Below are 13,189 nucleotides of genomic sequence, written 5' to 3' on the forward strand. Positions count from 1 at the left end.
TTCTTCTGTTTTTTACTATTGTATAATGTATTTTTTTACTATTTTTACTAAGTGCTTAAAATAATTAGTAAGAAAATTAATAAACTAGTTGAACTAGTTTGGTTTTAGTAAGAACTAGTTGAATTAATAGAACTAATGTATTTTTAGTAAGAAAATTAATATAACTAGTTGAACTAGTTTATTTCTATTTATAGTAAGTTTATTTTTAGTAAGAACTAGTTGAACATGTCACATTTTTTTAGTAAGAACTATTCGGGATGTATTAGTGATAACTTATAGGGTTTTTGTTTTTGCAGAAATCAAGGAGCCCCTCCATCATTCCCACCATCGTCCCTGTCACCGACCCCCTCCGACCTCAAGGTGAGACCAGCCAAATCTCCATGTCAATATGAGTCCTATATGATATGATGTAGATAAAAACATGTATATCTTGTGTTGCTCAAATAGGATATGTGGTTGCCCAAGTGGCCGGCCATGTTTGCAGGTTACACCTCCGAGTGGCCTATGTTTTGCTGGAGTGTTGATTAATTTCCGTTTCGGCAAATTTCAGGCGCTCGATATGTCCTGTTTTAGCAAAGGTCATGCCGGAATTTTCCGTGAATTTTGGCATGACTTGTGCTAGAATATGTAGGAAATATCGAGTGGCCTGGATTTTCTAGAAAGATAATTAAATGATATTTCGGGTTGACTTTAAGACTGTCGAGGCCGAAGAATCCCGACTGTTGTCGTGGGGGTCGTTTCTTCTTCTTCTCCGGGTGCTAGACCTTTGTTATGCACTAGGGGAAGGTGGAGTAGAGACCATCACCGACGGTCGCAAATGTCAGAGAGGAATCAGTGAGGGAGAGTATCCACCATATATGAGAGGACGAAGAATCCCGACTGTTGTCGTGGGGGTAGCTTCTCCTTCATTCCCATGTGCTAGACAATTTGGTGTAATGCACTCGGGAACGAAAGGAGGAGCTACCATCACCGACAGTCGAATATATACACCATGTGAGCTGAGAGTTTTCAAGAAAAGACTCAACAGACCCATAGTCAACCCGTGATGAATAATAATGATCTAATTTAGTTTTTGTAGTACATATATTTAATTGTACAAGTTTAATCTTTGATTTATGAGTATAGGAAATGTCGTCAGACGAAGAAGGTCCCGGGGAGTGCTCCTGGTGCAGCGACAACCGGGGTTTCTATGATAGGCCTCACCTGGACGAAGGTCGGCGCTTCAGGATTAAGCTCGAGGAGGCCTTCGATTGTGAAACAGTACACTACGATGCAAAGTGTTTTTTTTGTAATTAAGCTCGACTTATACTACTTCAACGTGTAATTTTCGTCTTTTATAATTCGACTAGCTTATCCCATGTCATGCAAGACGCTATGTCTTGGAGAGGATGGGTTTTTAAGATCATGAGAGGAATGAAACAAAGAAAGTTAACCTAAGGACCCATCATGGTATGGATTTTGAGGTAAATCTATACAATTATGAGAGCGTATCCAATTTTGGTTGCCCGGGTTGGGAAGCACTTTGCAAGATGTATGATTTTCAAGAGGGTATGTTTATCACCATGTATCTTGGTGATCCCGACATCGACCAAGACAATTTGGACATTTGGGTTTTTGTTGATACGCTTCCAATTCTACCGCCATGTGAGTTCCTCAAACATAGTTATTAAGTAATTTGTATTGTTTATTTCAAAATAGTTGACAACTGATTTCCATTGATAGCTTATTTTCATTCTTCAAAGAGTGTGCGGAAGATGGTAGACAGAACCAACTACACCGATGACTCTGAGTTAACTTATCAAGAGAAAAATCATTTGGTCGCATATTGTACTCTGACATTGAGAATTACAATGCCTTTTATTGAACTCCTCCAAATTATGCTGAATACGTGCCACTAGTGCACGTGTTGAACAACTATAACTTCCATGGAGATTTCTTGGTAAGATTTTTTACTATTACGACATCCATGCATCTTTTGCATACTTCTAAAACTAAACTACATTGCTAACTACGAAGTTATTACTATGTTTTTCAACAGAAAATTGATAACCCACAAGTATGGGGGATCGCAATAGTTTTCAAGGGTAGAGTATTCAACCCAAATTTATTGATTCGACACAAGGGGAGCCAAAGAATTTTCTCAAGTATTAGAAGTTGAGTTGTCAATTCAAACACACCTGGATAACTTAGTATCTGCAGCAAAGTATTTATTAGCAAAGTAGTATGATAGTAACGGTAACAATAGCAAAAGTAACGATAGCAATTTTGTAGTAATTGTAACAGTAGCAAAGGTAAAGTAAATAAGCAAAGCACAATATGTGAAAAGCTCGTAGGCATTGGATCAGTGATGGATAATTATGTCGGATGCGATTCCTCATGCAATAGTTATAACATAGGGTGACACAGAACTAGCTCCAGTTCATCAATGTAATGTAGGCATGTATTCCGAATATAGTCATACATGCTTATGGAAAAGAACTTGCATGACATCTTTTGTCCTACCCTCCCATGGCAGCGGGGTCCTAATGGAAACTAAGGGATATGAAGGCCTCCTTTTTATAGAGTACCGGACCAAAGCATTAACACATAGTGAATACATGAACTCCTCAAACTACGGTCATCACCGAGAAGTATCCCGATTATTGTCACTTCGGGGTTGTCGGATCATAACACATAATAGGTGACTATAGACTTGCAAGATAGGATCAAGAACTCACATATATTCATGAAAACATAATAGGTTCAAATCTGAAATCATGGCACTCGGGCCCTAGTGACAAGCATTAAGCATAGCAAAGTCATAGCAACATCAATCTCAGAACATAGTGGATACTAGGGATCAAACCCTAACAAAACTAACTTGATTACATGGTAAATATCATCCAACCCATCACCGTCCGGCAAGCCTATGATGGAATTACTCACGCACAACGGTGAGCATCATGAAATTGGTGATGGAGGATGGTTGATGATGACGACGACGATGAATCCCCCTCTCTGGAGCCCCGAACGGACTCCAGATCAGCCATCCCGAGAGAGATTAGGGCTTGGCGGCGGCTCTGAAACTTTTTCTCTGATTTTTTTTCTCCGCGAAAGCCAATATATGGAGTTGGAGTTGAGGTCGGTGGACGTCCAGGGGGCCCACGAGGCAGGGGGTGCGCCCCCCATCCTCATGGACAGGGGTGGGGCCCCTGACGCTATTTCTTTTGCGAGTATTTTTTATTAATTCTGAAAAGTTGCTCCATGGATTTTCAGGTCATTCTGAGAACTTTTATTTCTACACAAAAATAACACCATGGCAGTTCTGCTGAAAACAGTGTCAGTCTGGGATAGTTCCATTCAAATCATGCAAGTTAGAGTCCAAAACAAGGGCAAAAGTGTTTGGAAAAGTAGATACGACGGAGACATATCAACTCCCCCAAGCTTAAACCTTTGCTTGTACTCAAGCAATTCAGTTGACAAACTGAAAGTGATAAAGAAAAACTTTTACAAACTCTGTTTGCTATTGTTGTTGTAAATATGTAAAGCCAACATTCAAGTTTTTAGCAAAGATTATGAATTAACCATATTCACAATAACACTTAGGCCTCATGTTTACTCATGTCAATGGCATAATCAACTAGCGAGCAATAATAATAAATCTCGGATGACAACACTTTCTCAAAACAATCATAATATGATATAACAAGATGGTATCTTGCTAGCCCTTTCTGAGACCGCAAAACATAAATGCGGAGCACCTTTAAAGATCAAGGACTGACTAAACATTGTAATTCAAGGTAAAAGAGATCCAGTCATAGTCATACCCAATATAAACTAATAGTAATGCATACAAATGACAGCGGTGCTCTCCAGCGGGTGCTTTTTAATAAGAGGGTGATGACTCAACATAAAAGTAAATAGATAGGCCCTTCGCAGAGGGAAGCAGGGATTTGTAGAGGTGCCAGAGCTTGATTTTGAAATAGAGATGAATAACATTTTGAGCGGTATACTTTCACTGTCAACATAACAACTATGAGATCTTGATATCTTCCATGCTACACACATTATAGGCGGTTCCCAAACAGAATGGTAAAGTTTATACTCCCCCAGCACCAACAAGCATCAATCCATGGCTTGCCCGAAACAACGGGTGCCTCCAACTAGCAACAATACTGGGGAAGTTTTGTTTAATTATTTTGATTTGAGCATGGGACTGGGCATCCCGGTGACCAACCATTTTCTCGTGAATGAGGAGCAGAGTACACTCTTCTTGAGAATAACCCACCTAGCATGGAAGATACAGACAACCCTAGTTGATACATGAGCTGCTCGAGCATACAAAACAAAATTTCATTTGAAAGTTTGGAGTTTGGCACATACAAATTTACTTGGAACGGCAGGTAGATACCGCATATAGGAAGGTATGGTGGACTCATATGGAATAACTTTGGGGTTTATGGAGTTTGGATGCACAAGTAGTATTCCCGCTTAGTATAGGTGAAGGCTAGCAAGAGACTGGGAAGCGACCAACTGAGAGAGCGACAACCGTCATGAGCATGCATTAAAATTAATCAACACCGAGTGCAAGCATGAGTAGGATATAATCCACCATGAACATAAGGCTATGTTGATTTTGTTTCAATTACATGCGTGAACATGTGCCAAGTCAAGTCACTCGAATCATTCAAAGGAGGATACCACCCTATCATACCACATCACAACCATTTTAATAGCATGTTGGCACGCAAGACAAACCATTATAAACTCCTAGCTAATTAAGCGTGGCATAAGAAACTATAATCTCTAATTGTCATTGCAAACATGTTTATTCATAATAGGTTGAATCAGGAATGATGAACTAATCATATTTACAAAAACAAGAGAGGTCGAGTTCATACCAGCTTCTCTCATCTCAATCAGTCCATCATATATCGTCATTATTGCCTTTCACTCGCACAACTGAATGGTGTGGATAATAATAATAGTGCACGTGCATTGGACTAAGCTGGAATCTGCAAGCATTCAATTCAAGGGAGAAGACACAGTAATATGGGCTCTAAGTTAAATCAACAATCATGCATATGAGATCCACTTAAACATTTTCATTATGGTCTTCTCCTCTCGACCCCCAAAGAAAAGAAATAAAACTATTTACACGGGAAAGCTCCCAACAAGCAAAAGAAGAACGAGAAACCTTTTTGGGTTTTCTTTTAATTACTACTACAAGCATGGGAAATAAACTAACTAATTTTTTGGTTTTTCTTAAGGTTTATCAAACACACAAGAAGAAAAGTAGAAAAAGAAATTAAACTAGCATGGATAGTACAATGAAAAAGTATGAGCACCGACGACTAGAATGAGTGTGTGAACATGAATGTAATGTCGGTGAGAAATACGTACTCCCCCAAGCTTAGGCTTTTGGCCTAAGTTGGTCTATGCCCATGGATCGCGGCTACTCTCCCCGGTGTACTGAGGAGTGTCATTGTACTGCCACTGACTAGCGATCTCCTCCGGATCCCACTGATAGGATGATGGTCGATAAGGGTCAAGTGGTGGTTCAGGCTCGGGCTCTGGAGCTGATGTATAGCCATAGAGCGCGTAGATGGCCTCCGACAAGACAAGGTAATGGCCTGCAGTTAAATCAAACAAAGAAGGCGCAGGCAGGATAATAATCTCATTGTGTTTCTTATGAAATCTCAAATTATACAGAAGCATCTTATCATCATTATTAACAATAAACTCATGTGCTACCATGCTTTTATAATCTAGAAAGGTAGGGGGCAGCAGTTTTTCCTCTTTCTCAAAATGCCTAATAGGTATCTCGAAGTGTCTAGCAAGGCGTGAAGCATAGATACCTCCAAAGATGGGACCCTTTGTACGGTTCAAGATTAATCGCTTAGCAATAATGGCACCCATACTAACCGAGTTATCACAAAATAAAGCATGGAACAAAATAATAATATTAGGAACACTGAGGTTTCCACAGTTTCCGCGACCAATTAAGCATCGACTAGCAAATATGGCAATGTAGCGTAAAACAAGAAAATGTATGCTAGTAATGCTTGCATCGGAAACCTTCCTTGATTCCCCTACAATTATAGTATCAATAAAACCATCCACATATTTACGATGTGGTTCCTCTAAGCTGCCCTCGAAGGGTATTTTGCAAACCGCTCAAAAATCACGTAATGACATCTCCCTAGCCACATCATATAAATGAAAAGCTACTGAAGGAGGTGATTTCTTAGGATAATAGTAGAAGTTTTGCATGAAACTATTGGTGAGTAAGAGATACTGTTCGATCCGGTCATGGAGAAAGTCGGTGAGGCCAACATTATCACCCAAAGAATAAAAGTCATCATAAATCCCGGCTGCTCTCAAGAAATCATCACAAGGCCATTCACATGGCCGTACTTCCGCCACACGAGGAAAATTATATTTGGCCTTTCATTCTCCTTGGTTTGTTTATCCTTAGAGCCTTGTCTAGTAGAGCCCCTCAAGAACAATCTCTTCATCTTTTTCTAAAAATTTCTGAAATTTTTAGTAACTCAAAATAAAAGTGAATCAAACTCAACAAAACTGATAGCAACTACTCCCACAAGTGCCTAGAGCCTATATCATGCATTAAAATTACTTGGGACCATATAAATTTGACATGCAAGCTCAAGAACAGGGCCACCTAGGCAGAAAAAATTTGCAATGAATAAAGCACTAGAACAAAAACTAATTGGACCATTGGAGGAGTTACATACCAAGGAACAATCCCCCAAAGCAGTTTTGTGAATGGAGCTTTGAGCAAGGAGATAAAAAATGGCAGCAAAGTGATCTAGAACTCATGCTTGAGCTGGATGGTGATTTTTTGGGAGGAAGATGAAGTGTGTGGGTGCAGGAATAAGTGAAGGGGGGCCACTGTGGGCCCACGAGGCAAGGGGCGCGCCCTGTAGGGGTGGGCGCACCCTGGGCCCTCGTGGCCAGGTGCCAGCTTCCCCTGTTGTGTTCTCAGTGCCAAATATTCCAGAAAAAATCATACTAAATTGGCAGGGCATTTGGAGAACTTTTATTTTCGGGATATTTTTTATTGCATGGATAATTCAGAAAAGAGACAGATAATACTATTTTTACTTTATTTAATCTAAATAACAGAAAGTAGAAAGAGGGTACAGAAGGTTGTGCCTTCTAGTTTCATCCATCTCATGATCATCAAAAGGAATCCACTAACAAGGTTGATCAAGTCTTGTTAACAAACTCATTCCGAATAACATGGAACCAGAGAAATTTTGAATAACACTAGGTTACCTCAACGGGGATATGCACATCCCCAATAATAAGAATATCATATTTTTTCTTGACAGTAGGAAGAGGAAATTCAAAATCTCCAATAAGGATAGTTGGAATTTTTCCAATAGAATTGATACTGTGAACTTGAGGTTGTTTCCTCGGAAAGTGTACTGTATGCTCATCGCCATTAACATGAAAAGTGACATTGCCTTTGTTGCAATCAATAATAGCTCCTGCAGTATTCAAAAAGGGTCTACCAAGGATAATCGACATACTATCGTCCTCGGGAATATCAAGAGTAATAGTCTGCTAAGATAGTGACGTTTGCAACCACAACAAGCACATCCACACAAATACCGACATGTATAGCAATTGATTTGTCAACCATTTGCAAAGATATTTCAGTAGGTGTACTTATTCAATTCAAGTCTACGATATAAAGAGAGAGGCATAACACTAACATCAGCTCCAAGATCACATAAAGCAGTTTTAACATAGTTTCTTTTAATGGAGCATGGTATAGTTGGTACTCCTGGATCTCCAAGTTTCTTAGGTATTCCACCCTTAAAAGTGTAATTAGGAAGCATGGTGGAAATTTCAGCTTCCGTTATCTTTCTTTTATTTGTAATAATATCTTTCATGTACTTAGCATAAGGGTTTACTTTAAGCATATCAGTTAAGCGCATACGTAAGAAGATTGGTCTAATCATTTCAGCAAAGCGCTCAAAATCCTCATCATCCTTTTTCTTGGATGGCTTAGGAGGAAAAGGCATGGGTTTCTGAACCCATGGTTCTCTTTCTTTACCGTGCTTCCTAGCAACAAAGTCTCTCTTATCATAACGTTGATTCTTTGATTGTGGGTTATCAAGATCAACAGCAGGTTCAATCTCTACATCATTATTATTGCTAGCTTGAGCATCAACATGAACACTATCATTAGCATTATCACTAGGTTCATGTTCATCACCAGATTGTGTTTCAGCATCAGAAATAGACATATCATTGGGATTCTCAGGTGTGTCTACAACAGGTTCACTGGAAGCATGCAAAGTCCTATCATTTTTCTTTTTCTTTCTTTTAGAAGAACTAGGTGCATCTAAATTATTTCTCTGAGAATCTTCCTCAATTCTCTTAGGGTGGCCTTCAGGATACAAAGGTTCCTGAGTCATTTTACCAGTTCTAGTAGCCACTCTAACAGCAAAATCATGTTTATTATTTAATTCATCGAGCAAATCACTTTGAGCTTTAAGTACTTGTTCTGCTTGAGTGGTAACCATAGAAGCATATTTACTAATGAGTTTAAGTTCACCTTTAACTCTAGCCATATAATCACTGAAGCATCCAATCATGTAAGCATTACTCTTTAATTCTCTACCAACACAAGCATTGAAATTTTCTTGTCTAGCCATAAAGTCATCAAATTCATCCAAACATTGGCTAGGAAACTCAGTAGACGGGATTTCAACTTTATCATATCTATAGAGAGAATTTACCTTTACTACGTGTGTCAGGTTATCAAGACCATGCATTTTCTTCAATAGGTGGTATATTAAGACCATGTATTTCTTCAACAGGAGGTAAATTCTTAACATCTTTGACTTCAATACCTTTTTTTCATAGATTTCTTTACCTCTTGCATATCTTCAGGACTGAGAAATAGAACACCTGATGCGGAGCATCCGACGATCATCCCCATGTACACTCGAGCCTACGCCATTGGACCTAAGGTGAATTCGCTCCTTTCCGAATCTTCCCTTTCCGCATGTAAGACATGGATGCTACTTCAAGCGTGGACCTTGTGCATACTTAGGTACACCCGAGGAGACCATGGAGAACCCAAGGACCAAGGCCGAGCGTGCGCAGAAGCATGGAAGAGGAGAAGGAAGAAGAGCCAGCTGCTACAGCCCGGACATCCGGCCACATGCCCCGGACATCCGGCTCCTCCCGAAGCCCCGGACATCCGGCCTCTTTGCCCGGAAATCCGGCTCCTTCTATCCAGAGAGCACCAGAGTCGGCCAAGTCAGCCCGGACATCCGGCCCCCAGACCCGGACATCCGGCCCCCAGGCCCGGACATCCGGCCCCGAGGTCCGGACATCCGGCCCGTCGCGAGCCGCCGGACATCCGGCCCAGCGCCCGGAAATCCGACGCCCCATCACAGAAGCTGGACCCTGCCAGCCCGGACATCCGGCCCCAGCGCCCGGACATCCGGCGTCTCATGAAGGCCCGGACATCCGGCCCGACGCCCGGACATCCGGCCCCCCTGCCTACGTATAGCTCATCCGGGCCGAGTCCCATGTACCCCTTCGCCCCTTAGACTATATATACCCCCCCTCCACCTACGTTTTAGGGTTAGCGTTGATTTAGCTCAAGTTAGAGATAGAGCTTCGCTCATCCATTGGATCTCCTCCTCGTGAGAGACCGCGGCCTCTTCGGAGTAGATCTTACCGGATTCAAGACCCCCATCGTGGGAAGATCCCCTTGTGGATTCAAGCCCTCCTCACGGAGAAGATCAGTTACCTTTGTATCCTTACCTTTGTTGACTTTGGATCTCGTGTATCTCTTTGTGTTCTTCGATCTAGCACTTGTGTGACCGATTCCTTGTTGGTTGAGTGTTTTCCCTCGTTCCTCCCCGTGATTTCCTCGTGTTCCTCCGCTCGTTCTTCGTTTCTCCCCGTAGGATCCACTCCAAACGTGAAAGATCGACGCTATAGGGTTCCACCCTACATCATTATGGTATCATGAGCCACGTTGATCACGTTTTTGGAGCCCCTACCCCGTGATTTCTAGCTTGATTTTGTTGATTTCGTCCTAAATCCGAAAATCCCCACCAAAAATAGCCCCCAAATTTTTTTGTGATTTGTTGGTTTGATGATGTTTTGTTGATTTTGATCCATGGATTTGCTTGGTTTCAAGTGGATCTAGCATCTCCCCAAGTTTCCCCATCTTCCATCCACAAAATCTCCGCAATTTTGCCCCCGAAATCATCAATTTCCGCCCCAAAATCGAGTTCCTCGAGTTCATCCTCGGATTTGGAGCCCGGAAATCCGGCCCGAGCCCCGGACATCCGGCCAGCCTGGAAATCCGGCCATTAGCCCGGACATCCGGCTCCTGGAGCGCATTTCGCGCGCGGTTCTGGACATCAGGTCCCGGAAATCCGGCCCGACCCCCGGATGTCCGGCCCCTGTCATTTCAGTTTTTTCTGTTTCCCGTTTTGTCCATAACTAATTCATCCGGAGTCCGATTTTGACGTTCTTTAGCTCGTTTTGAAGCTATTGACATCCCCCATCCCATAAAAATACTACCACCACCATTTTACTCCATCAAATTTTTGAAAATTTGGCAAGTTTGCCTAGGCCTTCCACCATATCATCCGCATAGCCACCACCGACTTCCGCAACCTAACCAATTTTGTTACCCATAGCATTAGTGGTTGCTTGAGTAGTGATTCGAGTCTCCTAAGGTGTTTCGGCTACTTAGGGACGATTGCTTCTTCATCAACCACCACCACCACTTCCGACAACCCAACTTAACCCAATTGTTGATTGAGCTTTTTCGAGTTGTGGCTTGTGTCTCCTAAGGTGTTTCGGCTACTTAGGGACGGCAACTTCAACTTTGACATGTGTATAGCCCATCATTCCATCCGCATTGCCTAGTGCAACACCACCACCGCTTTCCGCTACCACCATTTGACATTTGTCATTTGAGATTTTGAGTTTGCGGTTTTTCCGTTTCCTAAGGTGTTTCGGCTACTTAGGGACGAGTCTCCATCATCTTGGTATCTACACCAAGAACACCGCCACTCATCATCGCAAAGGACGGTAACCTCGACGACACCTTTGTATATTCCCTTGCAATTGCATTGTTAACCCCGAGCCCATTTTGCGTTACTTGCCTATCGAGACTAGCCATTTGAGTATTGCCGGCAACGTGACTTGTGCACATTAGTGGTCTACACCATCCATTGCATACATACCATATCATATTGGTATCATATCATCCATTGTGCCTCAAGTTTGTTCCCGCATATACACAATTGCTATCTTGGTTTGTGCATTGTGCAAATTGGCCATAGAAAAAAAAGGAGAAAAAGCTTTTAAGCAAAAAGAGAGAAAAGAGCTCGTGAGCAAGTGCCATAGCATCATACCCCATTGCACATAAGATTGTCAAATCTACATCATATGATATCATGCTTGAGAGAAACACCGGGAACCATACATACATAGCATACTTGGGATAGAAAGTTTATCCATTTTGCATCTTGTAGGTTGTGCACAAGTGTCGTATCCGCCTATTGAGCAATCGTGCTAGCGTCTCTCTTGAGTTGTGCAACACGAGCGTTTTGGTGGATTCCACATTTTGAGCTCATTCCTTGGTTGCACGACCCCATTTATCTATCCGTGTGTGTGTTTCCATGTATCTTTCATTGCTATTGGTCCATTTGTTTCACTTGCGAATTTGTGAATCTCTTTCAACATTATTGACTCTTGCTAACATTTTGCATTAAATTTTTGTGCCACTATCCTCACCGAGCTCCACTATAATCCTTACTTGTGTAGGTCTGAGAATTGACAAGGATCGGTACCAATAGTGCTATTTCATTGTCCATATTTGAGTGAACTTGATTCATCTTCAACTTTGGTCAAAGGTACATTGGTATTAATTCTTCTCTTTCTCCCACTCATATTTGCTTGAGTCTTGTGATGGATAGGCAAGGCATTTACTCTCCGGTCTACGACAACAACGACGGCGTGAACAACTACATCTCAAAAGCGTCAATCTTCGATCTACAACGACAAATACAAGGCGCACAATCAAGATTGCAAGAGCGCATTGAGAACATCTCCATCGACATTTTCCACTCTGAAGCAAGGAAAAGGGACTACATCGACAACAAGCTTGCCGCACAAAAGGAGGAGCAAGATGCGAGGATGGAAGAGATTCGGGCCTTGATCAAGTCTTCTTCCACTTCATCATCCTCAAGACGACGACGGTCAAGCCACAAGTCTTCGGAGCGCGAAAAAGATGCAAGCGCAAGTCGTCCACATCTACATGGCGATCATCATCACGTTCACGATTCACATCGTCATGAAGGCCGAGTCACCTCCAAGCAACATGTGCACGACGACGACGAACGACATCTACTACGAGCTCAAGCACGACAACGACATCATCATCATGAAGATGCTCCACAAGCGCAAATGCACAAGTCCCAACAAGACCTACTTCACGCCAAGTCCAAGCTTCAAGAGCACAAAAGAAGACCGTGAGATGACCACCACCAAGACGGCACTATGACTACATCACCCACTTCGGCATCTTCGCCAAGTGTTCTCAAGGCATCTTCGCCTTTGGACGTACGACATCTTCGCCTACTTCCCACGAGTACGCCTACATCGACTTCATCAAGTCCAAGGCGACTACCTTCGAGCGAGGGCGACACTTCCATCTTCGGAAGCCCCCCAAGGAAGATGACCGAGCATGGGAAACTCCCTTCGGTCATGGAGACGAGCTATGAGGTGCCACATCATATGGGCCTCCCACACCAAGACAGTGACAAGACGGTCGAGCAAGGGCCATCCCCTTCGACCACGGTGACGAGTGCGAACCTCTTCAACAACATGAAGACGGCGCCCACATTGGACTCCTCCTCCGAGTCAAGCTACGAGACCGCGCAAGGAGACATTTGCACCTACATCTCTCCGACACCCATATATGTCGAGATTCCCTATTTGTCATGTGAGGAGAGCCACCACCACATGAGTGACATGAGTGACTCCACCATACATGACATTGAGAGCATTTCCTATGAGAGGATGAGTGTGACCACCACTAGCCCCACACATGAGAGCATGCCACACATCCTATGTGAGGTTGAGCGCCATTTGAGTGACTCCACCAACCATATGAGTGAGAGCACCCTTGAGGGAG

This window comes from Triticum dicoccoides, chromosome 5B, assembly GCF_002162155.2.
Source record: "Triticum dicoccoides isolate Atlit2015 ecotype Zavitan chromosome 5B, WEW_v2.0, whole genome shotgun sequence".
Lineage (NCBI taxonomy): Eukaryota > Viridiplantae > Streptophyta > Magnoliopsida > Poales > Poaceae > Triticum > Triticum dicoccoides.